At 58.3% G+C, this 24,959-nt stretch overlaps 1 long non-coding RNA gene across 1 annotated transcript; it reads right to left on the bottom strand.

The window, feature by feature from the left end:
- Window positions 1–358: 358 nt before the first annotated feature.
- Window positions 359–24,760, bottom strand: LOC140908424 (uncharacterized). The gene is made up of 5 exons (XR_013635529.1): window positions 24,682–24,760; window positions 22,732–22,839; window positions 9,952–11,168; window positions 1,381–1,620; window positions 359–1,016 (listed from the first exon to the last, which is right to left on the bottom strand). It is a non-coding gene; the product is annotated as an uncharacterized LOC140908424 (long non-coding RNA).
- Window positions 24,761–24,959: the final 199 nt, after the last annotated feature.

Genomic DNA, 24,959 nt, shown 5'->3' with positions numbered 1-24,959 from the left:
CCCCTCCAGCAACCCCCGAGTGCTCCTGCCCCATGGCTGAGCCTCATGCCCTCCTGCAATGCACACCTGGGCTGAGAGCAGGCAGACAAAAGCCCCAAACTGGGCCATGCAGCAGTGAAATCAGACCTGGTGCTTCCCACCAGGCTTGTGTTTCACAAACAATCCTGTTGGCTCCCTCCCAGTACCAAGCTTCTGCGTGAGTCAGGACCCCACCCCGCCCTGTGACTCAGGGCTATTTAACGCAGCAACCTGCAGCAACTGAAAGCATCCGATTCTGCAGCCCCAGCACACTTCCCTGCAGCAGAGTCTGCTTTGGCAAGCGTGTGAGCGAAGCCCTGCCATGCCCCGCTCAGCAGCAGCAAGCTGCCGAGGTGCACGACAGTTACAGAATGGGGCGAGGCCAAGCAGCCGCCCTGAGCTTGGACCCACGGCTGGGGGTGACAATATCCTTCCAACAACCACTGAAGCTGTGGAGTGAGTCCAAGAGTCCCCCAGGGCTAAATTCTTAGAGCTGAGTCAATGAAAATTGCACCGAGGGAACCGGGGACAAAACTGTTCCCTTACAACAATTACGACGTCTCAGATCGCTCATCTGGCAAAACCAAGCTTAATCCTGAATAACATTGATGAGTGAATGAAGAGGAGAAAGCTGTGATCTGCTAGAGAATGATTCGCAAGCAGAAGAGAGGTGAGAATCCCTCAAATAAATTATTCTGTTCGCACCTCCTTGGGATGAAGAGGTCAATAGCATCTCGTGCTGACAGGTGGGGAAACTGAGGCACAGAGCAGCAAACTGACTCACCCAAAGTCACAATCAGAGGTGGGTTAGATGTCTAGAGTTCCTGGCTCCCAGTCCTGTGCTCAGGCCACTCCTTGCTCCCAAGGTGCCTAAGGTAAACCCCAATGAAAGGACCCATACTGACTTCAGGGCACTTTGGAGGAGGCCCATGGTGAGGAATTTAGGCCTGACTGCTTCGTGGATCGGTGCCCCTCTAGGCAGCTGGAAGGCTGGAAGGCTGGGGAGTGAATGGAGGAGAGAAGGGTTCATTAAGGTCCTGTGATGCAGGATGGGACAGAGTCCTGCATGGAGCAAACCCTGGAATTGCCAGGCAGGTTGATCGGGGGCATAGGGCCAATGGGGCTGCTGGCATCCAGGAGGCCTGCAGGAGAAAATGAGTCGGGAGGAGCTTCAAGCAGCACAGGAGAGCTGGGAGGGACCCGCCCTTTGGAAGCAGAGACGTGGAGGGGTGAGGAGCAGGGACAGAGCCCTCCGCGTTCCCAGGACAGAGCCATGGTCTGACAGAGTCTGGAGAGCAGAACCCAGCAGCTGCGGTGGCGTTTAGCCTCACATCAATACGCAGCAAGGATGCCCAATCTCACCCTCTCTGAAATGCAAGGCCGCAAGCCGGCAGCAAAACACAGTCACTTTGGGAGACTTGCAATGCTCCTTCTCTGGGTAACGATGCCCCTGGTGGAGCTGGGTGCATTGGCGATCCCTGGGGGTTATTGCAATAGCGTATTTCCGCTGTGCCAGACGCTCAGTGCTGCCCGGACAGCGTGCAGCGCTTCTGCAGTGAGCAGGGTCACCGAATGCCACAAAGAGGAGCCATCAGAAGCTATCTGTGGGAAAGAAAAAGCTCGTCTCAGTCAATCAACATGGGTTGCTGGAAACCAGATCTTGTCAAGCGAATTCGATGCCTTTTTTTTTTGCTATTCGCCATCACTGACAATGTTTAAATCAAGACTGGAGTGTAACAGGGTCCTTGGTGGGCTGGATGGCCTAGTAGTTAGCGTCCACTCAGTCATGGGGCAGTGGCAGGGGAGCCCAGCTCCACCAGGCTCCGACCTGGGGCCCTAGGAAGGTCGGCAGCATTAGACCTCTGGGGGAAGGACCCTCTGAGTTACCTTCCATGGGTCACTTCCTCCCGCTGCTTCCCTCGGCTTCTGGCCCCAGAGAAGGAAACCAAACGGTCAGCCCCAGCCGAGCTCGCCACGCAGTCCTGGTACTCCAGGGAGGCGTCTCTCGCCTCTTTTGGCAGGAGCCTGCAGGGTTGGTCTGGACTCCTCTCCGGCGGTGGTGCAAGTGGAATCCATTTCTTATCAGTACAGGGGAGGCCCACAGGGGCACGTGACCTCCTCACCAGACCCTTCGTGTGACTGCTCCCTGCCCCGCCCCCAGCCCAGGGCCCCCACGCTCTCCCCGGCCCCTCCCCATGATCCACCCCCCATTACCTGGGGAGGGAGAAGGGTTCTGTCCTCTTCCCGCTGCGCGTCCGGAACCGCAGTGGGGAAAGGAGCAGACTGTGAGGCCGCTGGGCGGCCCCACGCCCGCATCCTGTCCTCCGGGGGGCTGTACCGCCCCCATCCCTGTCCCCCGGCGGGGCTGTACCGCCCCCATCCCTGTCCCCCGGCGGGGCTGTACCGGCCCCATCCCCCTGTACCGGCCCCATCCCTGTCCCCCGGCGGGGCTGTACCGCCCCCATCCTGTCCTCCAGGGGGCTGTACCGGCCCCATCCCTGTCCTCCGGCGGGGCTGTACCGCCCCCATCCCTGTCCCCCGGCGGGGCTGTACCGCCCCCATCCTGTCCCCCGGCGGGGCTGTACCGCCCCCATCCCTGTCCCCCGGCGGGGCTGTACCGCCCCCATCCCTGTCCCGCGGCGGGGCTGTACCGCCCCCATCCCTGTCCTCCGGGGGGCTGTACTGCCCCCATCCCTGTCCCCCGGCGGGGCTGTACCGCCCCCATCCTGTCCTCCAGGGGGCTGTACCGCCCCCATCCCTGTCCCCCGGCGGGGCTGTACCGCCCCCATCCCTGTCCCGCGGCGGGGCTGTACCGCCCCCATCCCTGTCCTCCGGGGGGCTGTACTGCCCCCATCCCTGTCCCCCGGCGGGGCTGTACCGCCCCCATCCTGTCCTCTGGGGGGCTGTACCGGCCCCATCCCTGTCCTCCGGCGGGGCTGTACTGGCCCCATCCCTGTCCTCCGGGGGGCTGTACCGCCCCCAGTCCTGTCCCGCGGCGGGGCTGTACCGGCCCCATCCCTGTCCCCCGGCGGGGCTGTACCGGCCCCATCCCTGTCCTCCGGGGGGCTGTACCCCCCTCATCCCTGTCCCCCGGCGGGGCTGTACCCCCCTCATCCCTGTCCCCCGGCGGGGCTGTACCGCCCCCATCCTGTCCTCCGGGGGGCTGTACCGCCCCCATCCCTGTCCCCCGGCGGGGCTGTACCGGCCCCATCCCTGTCCTCCGGGGGGCTGTACCGCCCCCATCCCTGTCCCCCGGCGGGGCTGTACCGCCCCCATCCTGTCCTCCGGGGGGCTGTACCGGCCCCATCCCTGTCCTCCGGCAGGGCTGTACCGCCCCCATCCCTGTCCCCCGGGGGGGCTGTACCGGCCCCATCCCTGTCCTCCGGCGGGGCTGTACCCCCCTCATCCCTGTCCCCCGGCGGGGCTGTACCGCCCCCATCCCTGTCCTCCGGCGGGGCTGTACCGGCCCCATCCCTGTCCTCCGGCGGGGCTGTACCGCCCCCATCCCTGTCCCCCGGCGGGGCTGTACCGCCCCCATCCTGTCCTCCGGCGGGGCTGTACCGCCCCCATCCCTGTCCCCCGGCGGGGCTGTACCGCCCCCATCCCTGTCCCCCAGCGGGGCTGTACCGGCCCCATCCCTGTCCTCCGGCGGGGCTGTACCCCCCTCATCCCTGTCCCCCGGCGGGGCTGTACCGGCCCCATCCCTGTCCTCCGGCGGGGCTGTACCGGCCCCATCCCTGTCCCCCGGCGGGGCTGTACCGCCCCCATCCCTGTCCCCCGGCGGGGCTGTACCGCCCCCATCCCTGTCCCCCAGCGGGGCTGTACCGCCCCCATCCCTGTCCTCCGGGGGGCTGTACCGCCCCCATCCCTGTCCTCCGGCGCGGTTGTACCGCCCCCATCCCTGTGCCCCGGGGGGCTGTACCGCCCCCATCCCTGTCCCCCGGCGGGGCTGTACCGCCCCCATCCCTGTCCCCCGGCGGGGCTGCACCGCCCCGATCCCTGTCCTCCGGGGGGCTGTACCGCCCCCATCCCTGTCCCCCGGCGGGGCTGTACCGCCCCCATCCCTGTCCCCCGGCGGGGCTGCACCGCCTCCATCCCTGTCCTCCGGGGGGCTGTACCGCCCCCATCCCTGTCCTCCGGCGCGGTTGTACCGCCCCCATCCCTGTGCCCCGGGGGACTGTACCGCCCCCATCCCTGTCCCCCGGCGGGGCTGTACCGCCCCCATCCCTGTCCTCCAGGGGGCTGTACCGCCCCCATCCCTGTCCCCCGGCGGGGCTATACCGCCCCCATCCCTATCCCCTGGCGGGGCTGTACCGCCCCCATCCCTGTCCTCCGGGGGGCTGTACCGCCCTCATCCCTGTCCTCCGGGGGGCTGTACCGCCCTCATCCCTGTCCTCCGGCGCGGTTGTACCGCCCCCATCCCTGTCCCCCGGCGGGGCTGTACCGCCCCCATCCCTGTCCTCCGGGGGGCTGTACCGCCCCCATCCCTGTCCTCCGGGGGGGCTGTACCGCCCCCATCCCTGTCCTCCGGCGCGGTTGTACCGCCCCCATCCCTGTCCCCCGGCGGGGCTGTACCGCCCCCATCCCTGTCCTCCGGGGGGCTGTACCGCCCTCATCCCTGTCCTCCGGCGCGGTTGTACCGCCCCCATCCCTGTCCCCCGGCGGGGCTGTACCGCCCCCATCCCTGTCCTCCGGGGGGCTGTACCGCCCTCATCCCTGTCCTCCGGCGGGGCTGTACCGCCCTCATCCCTGTCCCCCGGCGGGGCTGGCTGCTGTACAGTCGGAGGAGACCCTGGATGGAAGGGCTGGGGGTGGTACAGCTGCGGCACCCTGGATCCCATCCAGCAGTCACCTGGCACCAGGGTGGAGCAGGAATGTAACAGGCCTTTAGCTGCCATGGCCAGGAGGCTGCGAGCTGCCTTCTGCATCTGCCGAAGTGCCCAGCTTTAGGCTTCAGCCCTACGGGGCCTGGCCCAGAGGAGACAAAAAAGCCTGGATGACTTTGCAGAGGCCTGTCTAGATAGTCACAGTTTGTGGGCTCAGAAAGCTTGTGTGCAGAGGCAGTGCAGGGCGTGGGCAGGGGCGTGCTTCGCGTTGCATCAGCCATCCTCCTCAGAAGGGAGCTTGTTCTCCGGGGCACAGATTGCTGCTGGGTCCTTCCTGGGCCAGCCTAGGCCTGCACCCGCATCCCAGGGCTGCTCGGGGCAGCTGAGAGGCAGATGCAGTCAGATCTCAGCTCTGCCAGCTAGACAGTGCCACTCCGGCCTGCCTCCAGGCCCTGGGGACAGGGGCTGTGACCTGCAAAGTGGGGAGGGGGCCACAGTCAGAGACTAGAGCTGCTAAGCAGGGAGGGGCAGGGCTGCTGAGGACCCCGACAGGGAAGCTGGCAGGACGGCCCACCCCACGGGCTGAACCGGGACCCCCAGAACAAAAGGCACAAGCAGCTGGAGCTGGCATTGTAACAGACACTTGTGGTCTGTGGCTCGGGCACCAAGGGACCTGCTGAGCCATGGGTCACACCCACCCGCCACGTGCTGCTCTCAGCTGTGTGAGAACCGTGCTTGGACCTTCTCTGCCACACAGCGAGATTCCTGGAGCTCAAGGCCAGAAGGAACCGTTGGGATCATCTGGCCTGAGCTCGGCAGGACACAGGCGGGAGCACGGACAACGAATTAACGCCGTAGCAAAGTCTCTGTGCCGGACTCCGCAGGGGAAATGGCTGAAGCAGGGAGCCCCCAGCATGGGCACTCGGCGGGAGCACCGGAAGCTCCCTAAAAGTGTGTGTGGGCTGCAGGGTTGCGCTGTGTTTCCCTGATGCAGCAGGGGTTGGCGGCTGCTGAGGCAGGACACCAGCCTGGATGGAGCAGCGGCCTGATCAGATATGGCAAAACCCATGTGGCTCTGAGGAAGATGGGGAGCCAGTCACCTGTCCATTAGAAGGGACATGTGGGGAGGTACCTGCTCCTGCCTCTTGCCCTGCTGACTGGTGTCATTGGACAGACTAGGGACGCCTCGGGTTGGTCCCCAAGGTCTCCCCATCCCCACCCTGTTGCTGTGTGCGGCACCAGCTCCCGCCTCACAACGGGCCCCAGTTACTCTTGCCATGATGGTATTTTGCCCTGGTCCTGCAGTTCCTGGCTGAGTTTGTACTGGAGCTTTCCTCCCGTGGGTGACCTCAGCCCCGTTCCCCAGGGAAGCATCCCCAGTGCCGGGCGTCTGATGGGGTGAACTGACACACGCCCCGAGGAGAGACAGGCGGACGGAGAGTCTCTACTGCATCCAGCCAAGTCTGCTCCACTCTGCCCTGGCGGCCACAAAGTCAGGGCTTCATTTGTAATGAAAGAGGTGCCAGGCCCGGAGGTGACGGGGCTACAAACTGCCAGGCCTGGAGGTGCCGGGGCTGTGAACTGCCAGGCCCAGAGGTGCCGGGCCCTGAACTGCCAGGCCCGTGGGTGCCGGGGCTCTGAACTGCCAGGCCCGGAAGTGCTGGGGCTACGAACTGCCAGGCCCGAAGGTGCCGGGCCCTGAACTGCCAGGCCTGGAGGTGCCGGGCCCTGAACTGCCAGGCCCGGAGGTGCTGGGACTACAAACTGCCAGGCCCGGAGGTTCCTGGCCCTGAACTGCCAGGCCCGGAGGTGCCAGGGCTATGAACTGCCAGGCCCGGAGGTGCCAGGGCTACGAACTGCCAGGCCCGGAGGTGCCAGGGCTCTGAACTGCCAGGCCTGGAGGTGCCGGGCCCTGAACTGCCAGGCCCGGAGGTGCCAGGGCTCTGAACTGCTGGGCCCGGAGGTGCCGGGGCTACAAACTGCTGGGCCCGGAGGTGCCGGGGCTACAAACTGCCAGGCCCGGAGGTGCCAGGGCTACAAACTGCCAGGCCCGGAGGTGCCGGGGCTATGAACTGCCAGGCCTGGAGGTGCCGGGGCCCTGAACTGCCAGGTCCAGAGGTGCCGGGGCTCTGAACTGCCAGGCCTGAACATGCTGGGGCTACAAACTGCCAGGCCCGGAGGTGCTGGGGCTACAAACTGCCAGGCCCGGAGGTGCTGGGGCTACAAACTGCCAGGCCCGGAGGTGCTGGGGCTATGAACTGCCAGGCCTGGAGGTGCCGGGGCCCTGAACTGCCAGGTCCGGAGGTGCCGGGGCTCTGAACTGCCAGGCCCGGACGTGCTGGGGCTACGAACTGCCAGGCCTGGAGGTGCCGGGGCTCAGCCCTGGTACAAAGCACGGTGCAAGGGAAAGCAATACTCAGCCACCGGAGTGTTAACGCTGGCTGTCACTCCAGGAGCAGCAGGAGCCGAGACAGTCGCTTTACACCACTTGCTGCTGTAACCAGCCCATGCTGACAGGATCCCAGCTGGCAGATCCTGCCCTGTACGGCTCAGCCTGTCTGCACTGCGAGCACTACCATGGCACAGCTGTGGTGCCCAAGGTGTAGACGCTTCCTATATTGACGGAAGGAGGTTTTTCCGCTTCCGAAGGACCTCCGCCTCCCCAGGCAGGGGTTAGGTCAGCCTAACCACAGCACTCAGCGGGGTGCATTTCTCATACCCCTCAGCGATGTAGCTCAGTCAATCTACATTTTATGTGTAGCCCTGGCTCTGGCTGGCAGGGACTCGCAGCACAGACCCCCAGAGTGGTGCTGGGTGATCCTGGAGGCTGCAGTGGGAGGATCCTCCTTGGACCCTTTCGCCATCACAATCACTCTGTGCTTCCGTGTCTCTCACAGGCCAAACCCAACCAAGCCCTGAGGCTTCTCCAAGCAATTTGGGCCACTAATCCTGCAGGGACTAGCTCCCTCCAGAGAACTCTGGGCTCGTCCGGTTCTGCCCAGAGCCGGAAGCCCATCCAAACAGCCCTCATGGTGACCCAGCCTAGAGTCTCCAGACCTCCATGGGGCTGGCTCCAGTCTGGAAGGAGGCGGAGCGGGAACAACCATTCCGGTGTGATAAAAACCGGTTTGCTCGGCACTAACATAGACACACAGCTGCTGCTCGCTGCACGAATGGGACGGCTCCAGCCAAACCTTCGACATCCCCCTCCTCCCATCTGTTTTATCAGCCTGTTGTGTCTTGTCCTGCATTGGGACAGTGAGCTTCTCGGACAGGGACTGTCCTTATGATGTGTGCACAGTGCCTTGCACGCCAGGGCCCCGACCCCCTGACTGAAATTCAAATAAATAATATCTCCCACCAATCGCATTCATGCCCCAACACACCCTCAGACAGGCTGACACACCCTGATGCGTGCACACAGGATCCGTGAAGGGAGCCAGTTCTGTGTATGTTCTAGGATCCCAATTTAAACCTGCCCCAGCTTCCTCCCCAGTGGTCTACAGCCCCTCCAGCCCTGCACATTCCTACCCTGGCTCTCCTCCAGCGCTGGCCTCTCCTCTCTCTGCTTCTCCCCAGACACAGACTCCATTGTCCTTGGCTGCTGCCATTCATACCCTCCTCCATCAGTGTTAAATGGGGCATAGCCAGCATTCGGAACTTGTCCTCCAGCAAGTCATTTAACTCCTTGAGCCCCAGAACACATCATAGAATCATGGAATATCAGGGTTAGAAGGGACCTCAGGAGGTCATCTAGTCCAACCCCCTGCTCAAAGCAGGGCTGATCCCCAATTTTTCCCCCAGATGCCTCAATGGCCCCCTCGAGGATTGAACTCACAACCCTGGGTTTAGCAGGCCAATGCTCAACCACTGAGCGATCCCTCCCCTCCATCTTCCATCGCAGCTAAATAATAAGAATGGAGGTCAGTAGCCAGTGTATAGAGGAACCTGCTCTGCAAGCCACCTGTCACTTTAGGGGTTGTCATGGTTAGAGTGGGGTGGGGGGTGCTGATAATCAGGACTCCTGGATTCTATTCCTGACTTTGCACTGACTTGCTGGGTGAGCTTAGGCCAGTGGGGTCATGACTCAGTGCTGAGACCGAAGTTCTGCTTTGGGAGGATGAGGGGGACCCAGAGGGAAGTTCTCGAGCCATGACCATCTAACCGCATCTTTTAAGAAGGACATCCTTTAAAGGAGGCAAAACGTCCTTTAACAATTGGTAGTCACATTCTACGGAGGAAAGTAGAAAGGACCATGGCCAAAAAAGACTGAAAGGACCAACTAGCAAAAGACACAAAAACAAACAGCAACCATTTTTTTAAGTACACCAGAAACAGTCCACCAGTGGGGCCACTGGCTGATCGAGGTGCTAAGGGAGCACCACCGTCTGTACAAGCATGTGGGCAAGGGCGATCCAATGGATATGGGGTACTTGGACTTTCAGAAAGCCGTTGACAAGGTCTCTCGCCAAAGGCTCTTAGGCAAAGTAAGCTGTCATGGGATAAGAGGGAAGGTCCTCTCATGGATGAGCGACTGCTTAAAAGATAGGAAACAAAAGGTAGGAATTAGGGGCGGCAGAGCCTTCCCCAAAGTGGGGAGCCCCGCCCTGCCCCATTCCTGATGCCCCTCCTCTTCCCCTCAAGGCCGTGTCCCCACCCTGCCCCTTCCCCCAAGGCCCCTCTTCTTCCCCTCAAGGCCCCACGCTGCCCCACCCCTTCCTCCGATGCCCCTCCTCTTCCCCCCAAACCCCCCACCCCCACCATGCCCCTCCCCCTGAGGCCCCTTCTCTTTCCCCAGAGGCCCTGGCCCCACCCCTCCTCTTCCCCCGGAGGCTGGGGGTGGGGGCTCTGGGGTGAGGCCGGGGATGCGGGGTTTGGAGTGTGGGAGGGGGCTCCAGGCTGTGGCAGGGGTTTGGGGTGTGGGAGGGGGCTCTGGGCTGGGGCAGAGTTGGGGCGTGGGAGGGGGCTCTGGGCTGGGGCAGAGTTGGGGCATGGGAGGGGGTGCGTGCTCTGGGAAGGAGTTTGAGTGTGGGAGGGGGCTCCAGACTGGGGCATGGTGTTGGGGTGCAGGAGGGGGTTTGGGGTGCAGGCTCCGGACAGCACTTACCTCGGGCGGCTCCTGGAAATGGCCGGCTCATTCCCCTCCAGCTCCTATGCGGAGGTGCGGCCAGACAGCTCCATGTGTTGCCCCTTTCCGCAGACGCTGTCTCCGCAGCTCCCACTGGCCACAGTTCCCGCGGTGCTGACTAGAACTGCCAGGATCCCTTTGCAACCGGATGCCTGGCAACTCTCGCTTGCGTTAAAGTGCAGTGATGTGAAGGCGAGAGAAAAGGGAGGGCAGATGAGTCTAATTCACAAAGCACCTCTGCCCCATGCAGGTTTCTGGGGTGCAAGTGTCATTCAGCCCTTCCCACTCTACTTGGGTCACGGACGGAGTTTGCTCCTCTTCTCAGCAGTGTCTGTTGCAGGCCGTGGCTCAGCTCAGCGGCACCGCCAGCCTCCAGCCTTTTGCCGTCGAGGTGCCCGTTGGGGTGTGGATGCCAGTACGCTAAGCACTGGCCTGAGGCCCCCAACCCAGCTCATTTCACGTAGCTTCCACTCCCACACTCATGGCGTGCAAGCAACCTTTAGCTTTCGTGCTCCTTGTTCTTGTGCTGCAGGTGTGGGGCGGGGGCCTCTGTGACTTACAACCTGAGGCTGATGGGCCAGGGCTGGGGACTCCTTCGACAAGCCTGTACCTAGGGGAGCACCTGGGGCCCCTGGCCCGCCGGCCCTCGTCTTGTGCTGTGCTGACATCTGCTGGTGAGATGCCATCAGTACATGGACACCCAAATCACTTTTGTGGTCCCTGGTTCCTTTGAGGTCTCTGGCGCAGGAGTCACCTGCAGCCCGGGGGTCTGGGATGCCCCACACAATAGGTGGCCAGACAGGAGCTGATGCTGCTTGCTTTGCTTTACCACCATGAATCAATCCTCACAGCCCCTGAGTGGAATTACCGCCACTTTACGGAGAAACAGAGTCGGAAGAAACTCAAGTTGGAGCGTGAACTGGGGGTGACAGACTGCAGATCACGCTGTGTCAATCTGTGAATTTTGTGGATGCCTTTTCAGGGGTTTGTCTGTGTGTTGTATCCTTCATTGTGGGTGAGAGAATCCATTGGGTAGGAGGGGCCTGGCACCCAGTAGAATGACTATGTCTGAGACACCGGCACAGAGCAGGGTTATCAGCTCGGATTGTCTCTCCACTCCTGGCCCATTCACAGGAACAAGAAACCCTTGACACCAAGGCTGGGCTGGGGAGGAGGGGCTGGAGTTCCTCAGCCAGCTGGAAACACAGACGAAAGGGTCAGACCTGGTATTTAAAGGCGGGGAGGGTGCCCTCTGCATAATGCCAGAAGACCCAGCTAAGGAGAGAGAAGGCAGGAAGGGTTGCTTAGGATCAGGTCAGACTCAAGGAGCTGTTTGTTATTTTGCAAAGACCTGTAACTCTCTGGTGCTCTTTAAGAGCAAAGCACCTGGGACTGGAAATTCCTTTGCTCAGCCTGTGTTCCTTGCTTATCTGCCACAGTGTCCCTGCGGCAGAGGGACACTTAAAAGAGCAGGCAGAGTGCCCACAGTTAGGTGGGTCTCTGGAGGAGCGTGTCTAAGCAGCCTTCGGGAGCTCAGGGGCTAGGGCACTAGTTTTAGGGGCTAAGGCAGCTGGACTGCCCAAGGGTGTCAGACAGGGGGTCTGCACCTGGCAGTGCACCTGAGAGATCCACAACTAGGAACAGTGGCCAGTCAGTACCCAAACCCAGGGGGCTTCGAAACACAAAGGAACCAGTGGTTGGATCTGCTCACAACAGACCGATGCCTGTCCCGTGAGGTTGACACACTAGGATTGGGACCTTGGATTCCTGGCACCCAGTCCTGTGCTTTAACCACTAGACACCTCTCAGACCTCCCGTCCTCCTCACAGATTCATTGCATATAAGGCCAGAAGGGACCATGAGATCATCTCATCGGACCTCCTGCATAACACACATCAGAAAATTTCACCCACTCACCCTGCATTGAACCCAGTACCTTGTGTTTGACTAAAGCACCTTCCAGAAAGGTAGCCAGACTGGATCTGAAGGCACCAAGAGATGGAGAATCTACCAAGTCCCTTGGTAGCTTGTTCCAGTGGTCAATCACCCTCAAGGTTAAAAGCTCATGACTTATTTCTAATTGGAATGTGTCTGGCTTCAGCCTCCAGCCATGGGTTCTGGCTCTGCCTGTCTCCATGAGATTAAAGTGCCCTTTAGTACCTGCTGTTTTCTCTCCAAGATGTGACCTATACCTTGTGATCAAGTCACCTCTCTTTGGTAAGCTAACCAGATTGCACTCCGTAAGTCTCTCCCTTCAGCAAGGCCTTGTCTCCAGCCCTCAAATCATTTGTGTGGCTTTTTCCTGCCCCCTCTCTGATATTTTGACCTGCCTTTTAAAATGTGGTCACCCCAACTGGCCTCAGAATTCCAGCAGCAGCCTCACCAGTGCAACCCACAGAAGTACAATCACCTTGTTCCAGCTACTCCTCAGCATACACATCCAAGGATCACATTAGTCCTTAGTGCTACAGCATGGGCACTGGAAGCTTAGGCCACTACGACCCCTAAATCCTCTTCAGAGTCACTGCTTCCCAGGGTGCCAGAAACCATTCTGTAGGCACGCCCCACCATCCTTGTTCCTAGGTGTAGAACTGCCCCGACATGGCTGGCCTATTACGGGATCCCTTTCTTGTGCGATTTCCCTACACCCCCCACAAGCCTCCCCTCCCAGTGGTCAACTAGTTACATGCAGTGCTTCCAATTCAGTCCTTTTCCAGCCCTCTCCCCGCTGTAAATTCCAACACCCCCTGCAAGCCATTTGAAAAGCCAGCAAGTGGCTCAGGCGGAGAGAGCTGGTCGGGGCGCTGCTGAGGCTTCTGGGATCGGGGATGAGAGCAGGTTTCTAGGTGGCACTTATACTGAACTGGTTTGTGGTGTCTGAAGAATAACCTGCCCGGAAGGTAGGGCTTGGAAAGCCTTTGGGCCCGGTGTTAGTCCTCCCAGGGCGGGGGAGGCAGCCACGAAGCCTTTCAGGCCCAGATGAGCACGTGGTCTAGATTGCTCTGTGTGACAGCTCCGTTGGGAGCCACGGCTCTCGTCCGCCTCCCTTCCCCACAAACTCAGGGTCCTCCCACTCTGACTGGTGCATCAGCAAGAGAGACTCATTGCCCTGAGGTCAGAGAGGCCCACCGGGCTAATGGAAGGAAAACCGCCTCCTCTTACAATGCATGGGAATGTGTAGGGAATGCAGGTGTGTGATCCTGGCTGGGGCTCTTCAATCTGGGTGGCAGGTGCCGGAGGGCACTGAAAACCCTTGGACTTTCTAACTGTTCTAGTTGACAATTTCCTGACTCGGGACCCCCACTGAAAAATGTTTGCCTGGCGTAGCGCTGGACAGCCTGGGCTTTGAATCCAGGGCTCCCTCCCCATCCATGCCCCACTGCAGCCTTGGCACAGATGCCAAGCAGGCACAGACTACCATCACAAGCTCTGCTGAGAACAACCGCGCTGCTGGGAGAGCCAGGCACCGCCTGCTTGTGGTTGGTGTTCTCCAGAAGGTGCGGGGCAGAGAGAGAGCGAAGAGCGGCGGGACAGTCTGGGACTTCCCAGCATGCCATGGGGAAAGGGATTACTCAGTCCCTTTCCCCATGTCTCTGCCCAGCCTGCCCAGTCTCTGCCCAGCCTGCCCTCTGCTCCTGAATTCCACCCGCCTGGCTGGGGGAGCTCCTGGGTGGTGACTCCTTTGAGACCTGAGCAGCATTGGCAGGGTTTGGCCTGCAGCATGTGCCGGGCCGGGTTAACTCTCCTGTGGGCCCACGGCTATTAGATATTGTGGGGCCCCTGGGAGTTTGGAGTGGGGGAGTGGGCTTAGGGCTGGGGCAGGGAATTGGGCTGCGGGAGCGGGTGCAGGCTCCGGCCGGTTGGCGCTTACCTCGGGTGGCTCCTGTTCAGCGGTACAGCAGGGCTAAGGCAGGATCCCTGCCTGCCCTGGCTCCACACTGCTCACTCCCCGAGGTGGCCGACACGTCCAGCCCCTAGGCAGAGGGGCCAGGCCGCTCTGTGCAGTGCAAGCTGCCCGTTCCCACAGGTGCCACCCCTGCAGCTCCCGTTGGCCAGGTACCCAGCAAATGGGAGCTGCAGAGCCAGCATTGGGGGCGGGGGCAGCGCGCAGAGATTCCCTGATTGTCTCTCGTTTAGGGGCCGCAGGGGCACATCGGCGAGCTGGCACTCGCAGCTCCAGGCCCGGGGTGGGCACCGAGGCTTGGGGCCGGCATCTGAGCCGTGGCGCAGAGACTTGCTGCAGGCCAGATGAAAAGAAGCACTGGGCCACATCCAGCCCACGGGCCTGCAGGGCCGCCCTTAGCCCAAAGCCCTGGGCTACAGCCCCTAAAGCCCCTGCATTAAGCCGGGCCTGAGAATGTGGGGGCACCTGTCTGTTTTGTGACTGGTCCCCTCCGCTGCATCTCATGGCCTGCATCTGCCTCCTGTGGCCAAAATGGGAGTTGCATAGATGACAGCTGCTGGAGCAGGTCATTGTCCTGAGCGGGGTCCAGGCCTGGCCCCCAGCTGGAACGGAGGCCGGGGAGAATGCCTGTGCAGTGAGATTGAGAGATTCAAGCTCATTTAAAGCCTTTCTCACTGAATTCAAATGCTGCGCAACTGGTTGAACACCATCAATCCGGGCAGACGATCTAGTTTTGAACATCCCCTGCAGTGAAACAGGAAGGAATTGCTTCAGAATTTCCCACCTTTGTGGACTGCTACTGAAGAGATTGCACATTTGCTGAACAGTTCCAAAATAAGTATTTGCCTCCTTGCATGATTCAGCACAGTCAACACCTACCAGGTTCAGTGTGTGGTTTCCACAGCTGGAGAAAATACAGTTTGAATTATGCTCAAGCAGAACTGCTTGTCCACCTTGGTACTTCCCAGCCACATTAGATCCGTTGTCCTAGGCTTGACCAATGCAGACCTGAAAATCTAACTTAAAACCTTCTAGAATTGCTAGTACTCGAGCAGCAATTTCTTTTCCAGTTTTTCTCATGACATTATCAAACAAAACAAACCTTTCTCCAACTGAAAATTTTGAGCTGTCTACAATTTTAACATATCGAATAACCATAGTAGTCTGTTCCTTGTGAGAACAATCTGGAGTGGCATCAACAATGATTGAAAAATACTTGGCATTTCGAATCTCATCAAGAATTGTTGTTTGTACAAATGACCCACATAGCTCAATAAACTCATTTTGTCTGCGTGTGGAGAGACAATGGACTTGCATGCGCTTTTGACTCTCTTGCGATGCTCGACCACGTTTAACATGCTCTGATAAAAGTGGGTCATGTTTGCTGAGGAGCTCAGCTATGCCGAGAAAGTGTCCATTTGCACAATCACCAGTACATTGACTGGAACCAAAGAAAGCCAATCCCCGCTCAGAAAGAAAAAGGATGCATTCAAGAAGTTTTTTCCAGTTAGTCGTTTCTGTAGAGAGTTCAGTCAAGACTAAATTCTCAACTGAACTTTCAGCTGATGCTGCCCTACGGGCTGATTTCCATGCAACATAGTTTTCTTTGTGTGATGTTGAACTCTCATGGGATGGTATTCAGTCTTTCAACTTCCTCCAACCTCTGCTGATGCTCCATCCTGATTGATCAGAGAGAACGGATTCATTTGCAGCACTTTTGTTCAGAATGAAGCAGGGTGCACAGTACAGAGATTGTTTAACAGCATAACAAGTCTCTTGTGCAGGTCTCACCATTTGGAAGAGTTTTTGTCAGCAGACGAGTAGGGAAAGCATGTTTATCAGCATCTTGTGGAATTTCCAAACAACTAATTTGAAGTAAAGATTGCATTTGGGCAACATTGCTCTTGTCAATAATTCCAATGTCAGTCCCAGTGAAACCCATAGTTCTCATGAATTGCTCTTGCTGCGTAAGATCTACATCTTCCTGTTGCTGTTGAGTTTTTTGATCGTACACAGGATCTTCTGCTGCATCTGTTACTGTTGGCATGTCTCTTTCTTGACTACTGTCCTCATGTTCAGGTATTGGCATTGAAATATCACCTGTTGCAGTTGCCGAGTTTTCATTATCTGTAGCAGTGTTTGTTGGGTAAGGTGTGTTTCCCAGTGGTTTGAGAAATGAAGTTATTGGCTTTGAGCACTTAGCTACTGCTTCACTCAGTTGTTTTCGCCGTCTCTTGCTTGCACCACTTTCAAATCTCTTCTTCATAGTGATCTATCTGGTCAATATGTAGCCTATCCACACTTGAAATATTCTTCTATAAATAAGTAGCTTATCTACACTTGAAATCTTCTACTGTAAACATACACAAATGCTGAATGGTACACAAATACTGAAAAGACTTAAAGCGAAGGACTACTAATTAAGAACACAAAATGAAACAGTCAGACAGGTTATTATCCTTCTCACTGAATCAAAACTCAAGCACACAAGGTATAATATAACAGGCTGAGATTAAGACAAAGGGATGACATATATATAGTGAACACAGACATGGATACAGACAGAGGGATAATGTCCAAACATTTCAAACGTGTGTCCTCACGAAACTCACTGTACAAGATTGTCCTCATAAATTTTCACCTTGAGTCTGGGCCTATAGACTACAAAAGCCTAGGATGATGGCCAAGCTACCAAGCTAGGGCCCAACCAACCAACCAGTCACCTCTTTCAGCTACCCTATGAAGATACTAATGGGGAATTCTCACACATAAACAATTCCTTAGTCAACTAGATGTAAAACTATACGGACGCTAAAATGTAACAATTCTCCACCTTTCAACATGCACTTGATCCAGCACCAGCCACTAGTAGTGGTTTGTTTATATAATCAGCCAATCTGAGAGGACACGGTCTAATCTCGTGCCATCAGAACCGTTATATTTGTATTAATATTTATGAACATGTTAAACTCTTTAATATGACAAAATCTATATCAGTTAACAACCAGCAGGAGAGTGAGTTTGTGTGTGTATGGGGGTGGGGGGATGTGAGAAAACCTGGATTTGTGCTGGAAATGGCCCACCTTAATTATGCACATTGTAGGGAGAATGGTCACTTTGGATGAGCTATTACCAGCAGGAGAGTGAGTTTGTGTGTGTGGTTTTTGGGAGCGGGGTGAGGGGGTGAGAGAACCTGGATTTGTGCAGGAAATGGCCCAACTTTATTATCATGCACATTGTGTAAAGAGTTGTCACTTTGGATGGGCTATCACCAGCAGGAGAGTGAATTTGTGTGGGGGGGTGGAGGGTGAGAAAACCTGGATTTGTGCTGGAAATGGCCCACCTGATGATCACTTTAGATAAGCTATTACCAGCAGGACAGTGGGGTGGGAGGAGGTATTTTTTCATATTCTCTGTGTATAAATTCTCTGTGTTTCCACGGCATGCATCCAATGAAGTGAGCTGTAGCTCACGAAAGCTCATGCTCAAATAAATTGGTTAGTCTCTAAGGTGCCACACGTACTCCTTTTCTTTTTGCGAATACAGACTAACACGGCTGTTACTCTGAAACAAAAATTATGTCTTTTACCAAATAACATCTCTTATTTGCTTAAATTTGCGGCTCTAAGCTGAGAGAGTGTGTCCCATTTTGGTCCGATTGGAATGAGCATAAAAACAAGTTGCGAAACTTATCAAATGCCAAAAAATTAACAAGTGTCTAAATTTGAGGCCCCCTTTGAGCTTGAGGCCCAGGCCAAATGGCCCTCCTGACCCCCCACCCACCCCGATTGGCCCTGCACTAATGTATCCTGGTGGCAGGGATGCCCCGGCTCCCAGGGGAAGCCCGCTGAAGAAGGGGGCAAGGGAGAATGACCCCAAGACCGCACAGGGGCTGGGAGTTGGCTCCCTGGTATGGCCGCATGCCAGTGGTGGAGTGACGAGGGAGGGCAGGGCTGGAAGGAATACAACACCTGTGCCTGGACAGGCTGGACTCACAGGCCATTTGTCACAGGGCTGGGCTGGGCCCCTGGCTGGGAGGTCCTGGGTTGGTTCTGGTTCGGTTCTGGTTCCCTTGCTGTGACGGTTCTGCTCCAAGGGACGGTTCTGCTCTCTGGCCTGGTTTAATTCCTGTTGCTGAGCCAGCCACTCTGCTCCACCGGCTGGAAGCTCCATACACCAAGTGTCTGTGTCACCATCTCCTGCTCAGGACCGGCTCTAGGCACCAGCAAGGCAGGCATGTGCTTGGGGTGGCACAAATCCAGGGGCGGCGTTCCGGCCCCCCTTTTGGTTTGATTGTTTGTTTCCGCTTGGGCAGTTGCGCTCTCGGAGCTGGGGTGGCAAATTTTTTGCTTGCGGTGGCAAAAAACCTCGAGCCGGCCCTGCTCCTGCTGCCCTATGCCTGGCAGCGTCTCCGCCAGCACTGAGGCTGTATGTGCGTCACGGCCAGTCGGCCACCACGTGGCACTTCAGGACTTCGTACGACCTCCTGGTCTGTCCCGCCCTGCGCTAGATTCCCGCAGGAATGTTTATAAACAAACCGCTGCTGGCACGAGGGAGGCAAACTGCACACGGTCCCTTGCATTGGGGGGTATGCCCTCCTTGCTCTGTGGACGAGACGGCTCATCTCTTGCAGGCATTTCTGATCGGTTGCTTTAACCGAGTGAGACCTAGTGAGTGAATGCTCTGTGCCGCCTGGCTCTGGTTCCGGAAGGACTGGGGGATGTCGATGGAAGCCTGGAACCAGCCAGCGTGTGTGTAACTTTCCTGGCTCCCCAGGCTCAGTGCTACGCCCCAGCTTTTAAACAGTCTCTTGGAGGAGCCCTGCCAGTGTGTCAGACCCCCAAAGGGTCTCCCTCTTCCTTCAGGGTCAGCCACGCTGCCTCGACGCCTCCTCGACTGAGCCTCTGGGTTCCAGCCCTCCTGTTTCACGCCCGGAGCTCTGCTCAGCCAGACTCCCGGCCAGAGACTTGTCCGCTCTTCAGGGACTCCCGCTCCCCAGCCAGGACACCCAGCCAGCGTTTTCAAACCACAGTGGGATCTGTTCATTTACTGGCACACGGCACTGGAAGTCCTTAGGTTAGCACAGAGAAATAAAGGTTAAAGCATTGTCCATTCTGGTCAGCCCAGAGCAATTCATCAGCCAGGCTTTTAGTGACCTTCATTTTCAGGCTCTGTCTCTCTCTGCCCTCCTTAGCCAGCCCCAGCAGAGAGCGCTCCAGGCTTCCCAGAGCCTGCACTTAACCTCTGCTCCACACGTCTGGCCTTTGTTCTCAGGCAGGGCCATGCTGAGTTCACCACCCCCTCTGGCCAGAGCTTTGTCTCTCTGGACCCTTGATCTTGGTCGCTTTCAGCCCCTTCCTTAATGACTCGATTCATTCCACCCAGCCAGGGAGGTCACACACACATACCCCCCCTCCCTGTCTCCTGTGCTGTCCGAGGAGCTGTGTTAAACCTTTTGCTCACACTAGGTAGCAATGCAAAGTATGGGGGAAACTGAGGCACGCATAGGATTCATAAAAGTATTACAAAAAATTCCCACTTCATCACAGTAACACTGCCTGCTACTGAGAGCAACCAGAACTGCTCCCCTGTCCCTCCCGGCTAACAGCTAAGGCAAGTGCTCACTTTAGAGCAGGAGTGTGCACGGTCCATCCCGGCCCCTGCACACGAGTGGTAGCAGACCCACACGGCTTGTGTTCCCCGCTGCCCCTTATGGCACAATATTCCCTGCCTCTCGTTCTTTCTAGAGACCCCAACTCTGCACCGCACCGTCAGATTTCACGTTCCCAACACCCCTGCTCCGTCCCAAGGCCCCGCTCCTGCTTTGGCCTCTTCCCACCCCCGTTGTGCCCCCTCCCCCAAGGCTCCCCTGGGCCCGCCCACCACTCGCTCCTCTCCATCCCCTCCTCCGAGGGTTCTCTGGGGCCCAGACCCGGTGAGGCGGAAGGGCCCCACCGGCAGCCTAGATTCTAGCCCCGACCCCAGTGAGGGGGCTGCTCCATGCACAATTCTCCTGGAGGCTTACGGGTGGGATTAAACGAGCAAGCCGGCGCGTATGCCAAATAATGACGCTTACTTAATTAATTAAGGGATAATCTCTAATTCTTGGGAGTGGGCGGCTGCTGAGACTTGATTAACCACAGGCCATTGAATCTACCTCCCGAGCCATTCACTGTGTGCCCCACAAAGCAACCGACGTTATTCCTACTAGGCATCGAACCGGGATGTGTGTGTGAAAGCAGAGCTCTGGCTCCCGGGCCCGCCCGGCTTTCCATGGGCTGCGCTGCCTCCGAGACATCCCGCCAGGGGCAGGGCCAGGCAGATCCGCGAGTTGGGGGTGGGTTTTAAAGCAAATAATTGCTCTGGAGCACAGCCTGTTCGGAAAAGGGGAGAAGCGATTGGATAGAGCTGTGTGCTGTCAGTAAGGGTTGCCCTTGGATTGGCTGGGGGGCTCCTTTTGTTGTGGAGTTAATCGTTAAAAGTGGATAACTGGGAGGGTGGGGCTAACCGTCTGATGGGATGACAGGGAGGTTTCCTGAACACCTTCACAGCTCCACCCTCCGGGACGACAGCCGTTGGGCCCATTCATTCTGCGTCTTTTTATCCAGGGCAATCCCAGCCCATTGGGACTGCCCCATGACAAGGAGGAGAGGCGTTGAGTTCCAAGTCCCTGTTACGTGCCTCCTCTCCTGGATGGTACATGTTTACAGCCTGTCACGACCCAGTGAATAGTCTGGGGTGGAGGCCCTGGGGTGGTTTCCATCAGGTCCTGCTCCCCCCGGGCTGGGTTGGGTGCTGCTCAGCACCCACCCCACAGTGGTGGATCCTGCAGCTCCTGTGCTGTGGGGCGTCTGGGCTTGGCTCTCGGCTCTGGGTGTTGCAACCTCTAAGGTTGCAGCACCGCTCAGTTTGCGCCCCCCCCCCCCCGACTGGGCCAAATCGGTGTGAGTGGAGATGTGACCTGGCTTGTGGGCTGGAAGTGCCACTCACTGAAATTCAGCCTACCAGCACTCCCGTCGTCATGACGGCTGGGCCAAACCCATGTGGCGCTGGGAGCCCAGAGCTTGCAGAGCCCGGAGGCGAGCCCAGGAGCTGGGGACCATGGGCGGCAGGTACCGTAGGCTGGGGAAGGCTGTGCCCACGCTCCGCCCCAGGCTCCCCCCTTCCCACCTGCACTGCGTGCAGCAGTGCGGCTTCAGTCCCCCTGTGTGGTAACCCCGGCTTGGCCTGGGGCCATGCTGCCCGTCCTCCTGGTGCTCCGGAGCTGGGAGTGGGGGCTAGCCTGGGGCTGTGGTGTGGGGCTCTGGGCTCGGGGGGGGGTGCATGGAAGGGGCAGAGCTTTGGGGGGCAGGGGGTCTAGCCTCCCCCAGCCTGCAATTCATGCGCTGCCCATGCTGGGGACCCAATTTGGGGTCCTGACCCACAGGTTGAGAAACCCTCGATTAGATGACTTAAAAGGCTGCAGTGATTCTGTGGGTGTTTACTCATTGCAGCTGCTGGCAGGGGTAGAACCCACAAACTTCTGCTCCAAAATATAGAGGGCTGTGCTAAAGAAGGGTCAGGCACTGGGGTGTATAGCCACTTTGTGACTCATCCCCAGGAAGGAGGGAGACGCTGCCCTGCACACCTGAGACACAGAGGGCCGGCCGAGTCGGGACTTTCCCGGTCTTTTCCAGCTCTCTAGGCAAGGACTTGAACAGAAGGTGCTGTGGACGTTTCCGCAAAGCAGGGGTATGAATGTGATTGTTGCTGCAGTGCAGGGCTGCCTGGGGACCTTGCTGTGTGAGTTCGGCTGGTCTCGCTGCCTGTTTGAAATTACTGCCTCTGTTTAGCATTTTGGGAGGCAGGTTCACACCTTTAGGCGCGGCCCCTTAGAAATGAAAGTGCATAGTAACAAATGAATTCTGTTCTGCTGTTCACCATGGCCCCCTGGAACTTCACGGATACAGGGGCGACAGAGTGCAAAAGCTTTGGAAGAAAGGAAGATCTCCCTTAGCTGTGTACCATACCGAGCCTGCAACACACAGTGGAGCAGTTCGGAATCTGTCCAGAACGGGGCTCTGGGGCACCCACAGAAACTACCCCACAATTCATTTAGGCATTCCATTATTATCTGCCTGTAAATTCTGAATTTCTTCTCCCAGCAGCATACGACCAGGAGTATTCTCCTTCATATGTGGAGGTAAATTCATGGGCATCTCCATTTGTGTTCACTCCCAGCTCACTCTGTTACCCGTCATCATAATGCGCTTCTCTCTGCCTGGTGCTTAATTAACACTGGCCACAGGGAGGTGCTCGTGAGGCAGGGGGACACTGCCTCATTCCACCCATTCTCACGCCGCTGGGAGATGGCTACGTGGTCAGAGGCTGCTGTCCATGACAGTCTGACTGGCCTTGTGCCACTTAGTGGCAAAGGGGAGGTCGTAGGTGGCCAGAGACAGGTTACAAGACTGATTGCAGTGTCCTAATGTGATAGCTGCAACTTGGGGCGCGCCTGGGGCTCAAACCAGAGTCTAACGCATCCGCCTCTACAGCCTGAGCTAATGTTCAAAGGAGGGGGGTGTAAGGGACTCATCTCTGCGTATGGGGCACAGCAGGGGACGTGCAGTGGGCTACGCTATCAGCGGAGAAACTTCAAAACGAGGAGTTCTTTGGACTCTCTTCACCCAGAGTACACACAACCTGCAGCCAGGTTCTCTCCAGGTCCAGTAAGCCCACAAGAGCCCATGTGGCGATAATCCTTCCTGGTTTCACATGATAACCCTTCAGGAGGGGTAGCCTCCTGGAGCAGACGGGCCTGCAGGTGGTATTTGGCCAGGTAATGGATAGCCGTGGAGGACAGGCAAGCGACATACCTGAGCAGGAAATGCAGCAGGATACAGTGGTGCCGTCTCCAGGACAGGTAGACACTTGGGGCTGAATTCTGCTGTCAGTCCCACTGGTAGGTAGCCAGAGTAACTCCACTGAAATCAGAGATACTCTGCATTGACACCGAATCTAGCCTATGATCTCCATATTACCCAAAGCTGGTAACTAACGAACAGCAAAGCCACTCAGAGAGCCCATGCACCTGCCCGTAAACATGCTCTGATCACCTGACCAGCTGCTGTGTGGAGATTTGCATAGCAGGGTACATGGGCCTAGTGGGGGATAAGTCACCGTTGGACAATTGTACCTTGTGGCATGTGCCATCAATGCTGGTGGCACCCAGACCAGCAAGGCCTTGGTGCAAGGCTGGAGGGGCACGACTCCATGGAGGAGCGGTGGGAGAGACCAGCAGCGGAGGGTTGGGTTGCTGGATGGCCCCCTTCCGCTACTGGCTGCATTCCATGGGCTGGCTCCTCTGGAGGGGCAGGGAGAAGGCAGACAAAGAGGGCTCCCCCCCACCCGAGCTGGGGTGAGGAGCAGGGAAGCTCAGCCCTTAAAGGCACAGTTCCTAATATCACAGGTAGTGGCTGCAGGGGCATTCCAAGACTAGAACAGGGTTCAGACAAGAACTAGATAAATTCATGGAGGACAGGTCCATCAGTGGCTATTAGCCAGGCTGGACAGGGATGGTGTCCCTAGCCTCTGTTTGCCGGAAGCTGGGAATGGGCGATAGGGGATGGATCACTTGACGATTCCCTGTTCTGTTCATTCCCTCTGGGGCACCTGGCACAGGCCCTGGGCAGCCCCCCATCAGCTCCTGCCTACCCCCTGGTGCCTCCTGCCCGCCGGTGGCCCGGCAGATCAGCGCCTCCCCACTCCCTCCCGCCCGCCACAAACAGCTGTTTCACGGGGTGCAGGGAGGCTGGGAGGGAGGGGGGAGGAGCAGGGATGCAGCGTGCTCGGAGGGGTGGGGGGGAGGGGGCGGAACTGGGCAGCAAGAGGCGGGGCGGAGGTGGGGCCTTGGGGGAAGCAGTGGAGCGGGGCCAGGGCCTGGGGCAGAGCCAAGGGTTGAGCACCCTCTGGCAGTTTGAAAAGTCGGCGCTGGGGGCACATGGCACGGGCCACCGTGGGAAGACAGGACACAGGGCTCGATGGACCTTTGGTCTGACCCAGCCTGGCCGCTCTGATGTAACCCTTCTTACAGACACTGTCACAGCAGCAAGGGCTGGGTTCAAGTGTCGAGGGCTAACAAACACCGCCTGCTCGGGCTGGGCTGGGCCATCCCAAAAACAGCACAAGCCCCCCGCAAATTTCTGGGGAAACAAAACACCATCCCTGGGTGCCCTTCCCCGGCTATGCTTCCCTGTCCCCATGCACCAACTGTGGGTCTAAAGCCAGGGGAAACCAACTGGGGAAAAGGGAAACCAGCATCAATTTGGGAAACCCCAGCAATAATCTATATAAATAAATCAGTACTACACTCCTGTCCCCCTATCTTTGGCTGGAGTCTTTTAATTCAATTCCTCACCTGCCGAGGTGAACATCTGATCAGCAGGGGGCCCTTGAACCCCTCCATTCGCCCTTCACTACACCCCAGGGTGCTCAGGGGTCGGTGTGAGTGGTGGGATGATCCCAGAGCTTGGGAGTGCACTCGGATGGGCCCGTTTGCAGCCACTACCTGTGATAGTGGGAACTGTGCCTTTAAGGGCTGAGCTTCCCAGGCAGAGCATCTGGGGGGAGGCACTTATGGTTATGCAGGGCCAGTCGGCAGGTAACTGGGCGCAGAATAAAGCAGGGCTCTTGCCCTGGGGGATCTGTGAACAGCTCCACCCCACCTAACCCGGCCCTAGATTGGTGCTGGGCAGGGGGCCCCTGGCCAGCGTTCCCACAGCTCTGCTGCTCCCCTCATGGTCCTGGCACCGCCTCTGCGCCCTCACCTCCAGTGTCTTTGCAAAGTCTTCAGTGGAAGAGGCGCAGTGGCCCGCGGGACCCTTGAGCGGAGCCCCGGCGCCTGTCCCGCCCCTCTCTCCCCGGTTCGGGGCCCCCCGTCCCACCAATTTGCAGTTTGTGCCCGGTGTGAATGCGGCGCCGCTCAGAGGATGCCCCTGTATCGGGGAGCAGCGAGCTCGCCGCCCTCGCGGCCAGGCGCGGGGCCCGGGGACTGCAGCACGGTGCAAATGGCAGGCCGGGCAGCCCCAGGCGATCCCTCCCCTCG

This window comes from Lepidochelys kempii, chromosome 3, assembly GCF_965140285.1.
Source record: "Lepidochelys kempii isolate rLepKem1 chromosome 3, rLepKem1.hap1, whole genome shotgun sequence".
NCBI classification, from domain to species: Eukaryota; Metazoa; Chordata; order Testudines; family Cheloniidae; genus Lepidochelys; species Lepidochelys kempii.
This window is presented reverse-complemented; position numbering and strand designations above follow the sequence as displayed.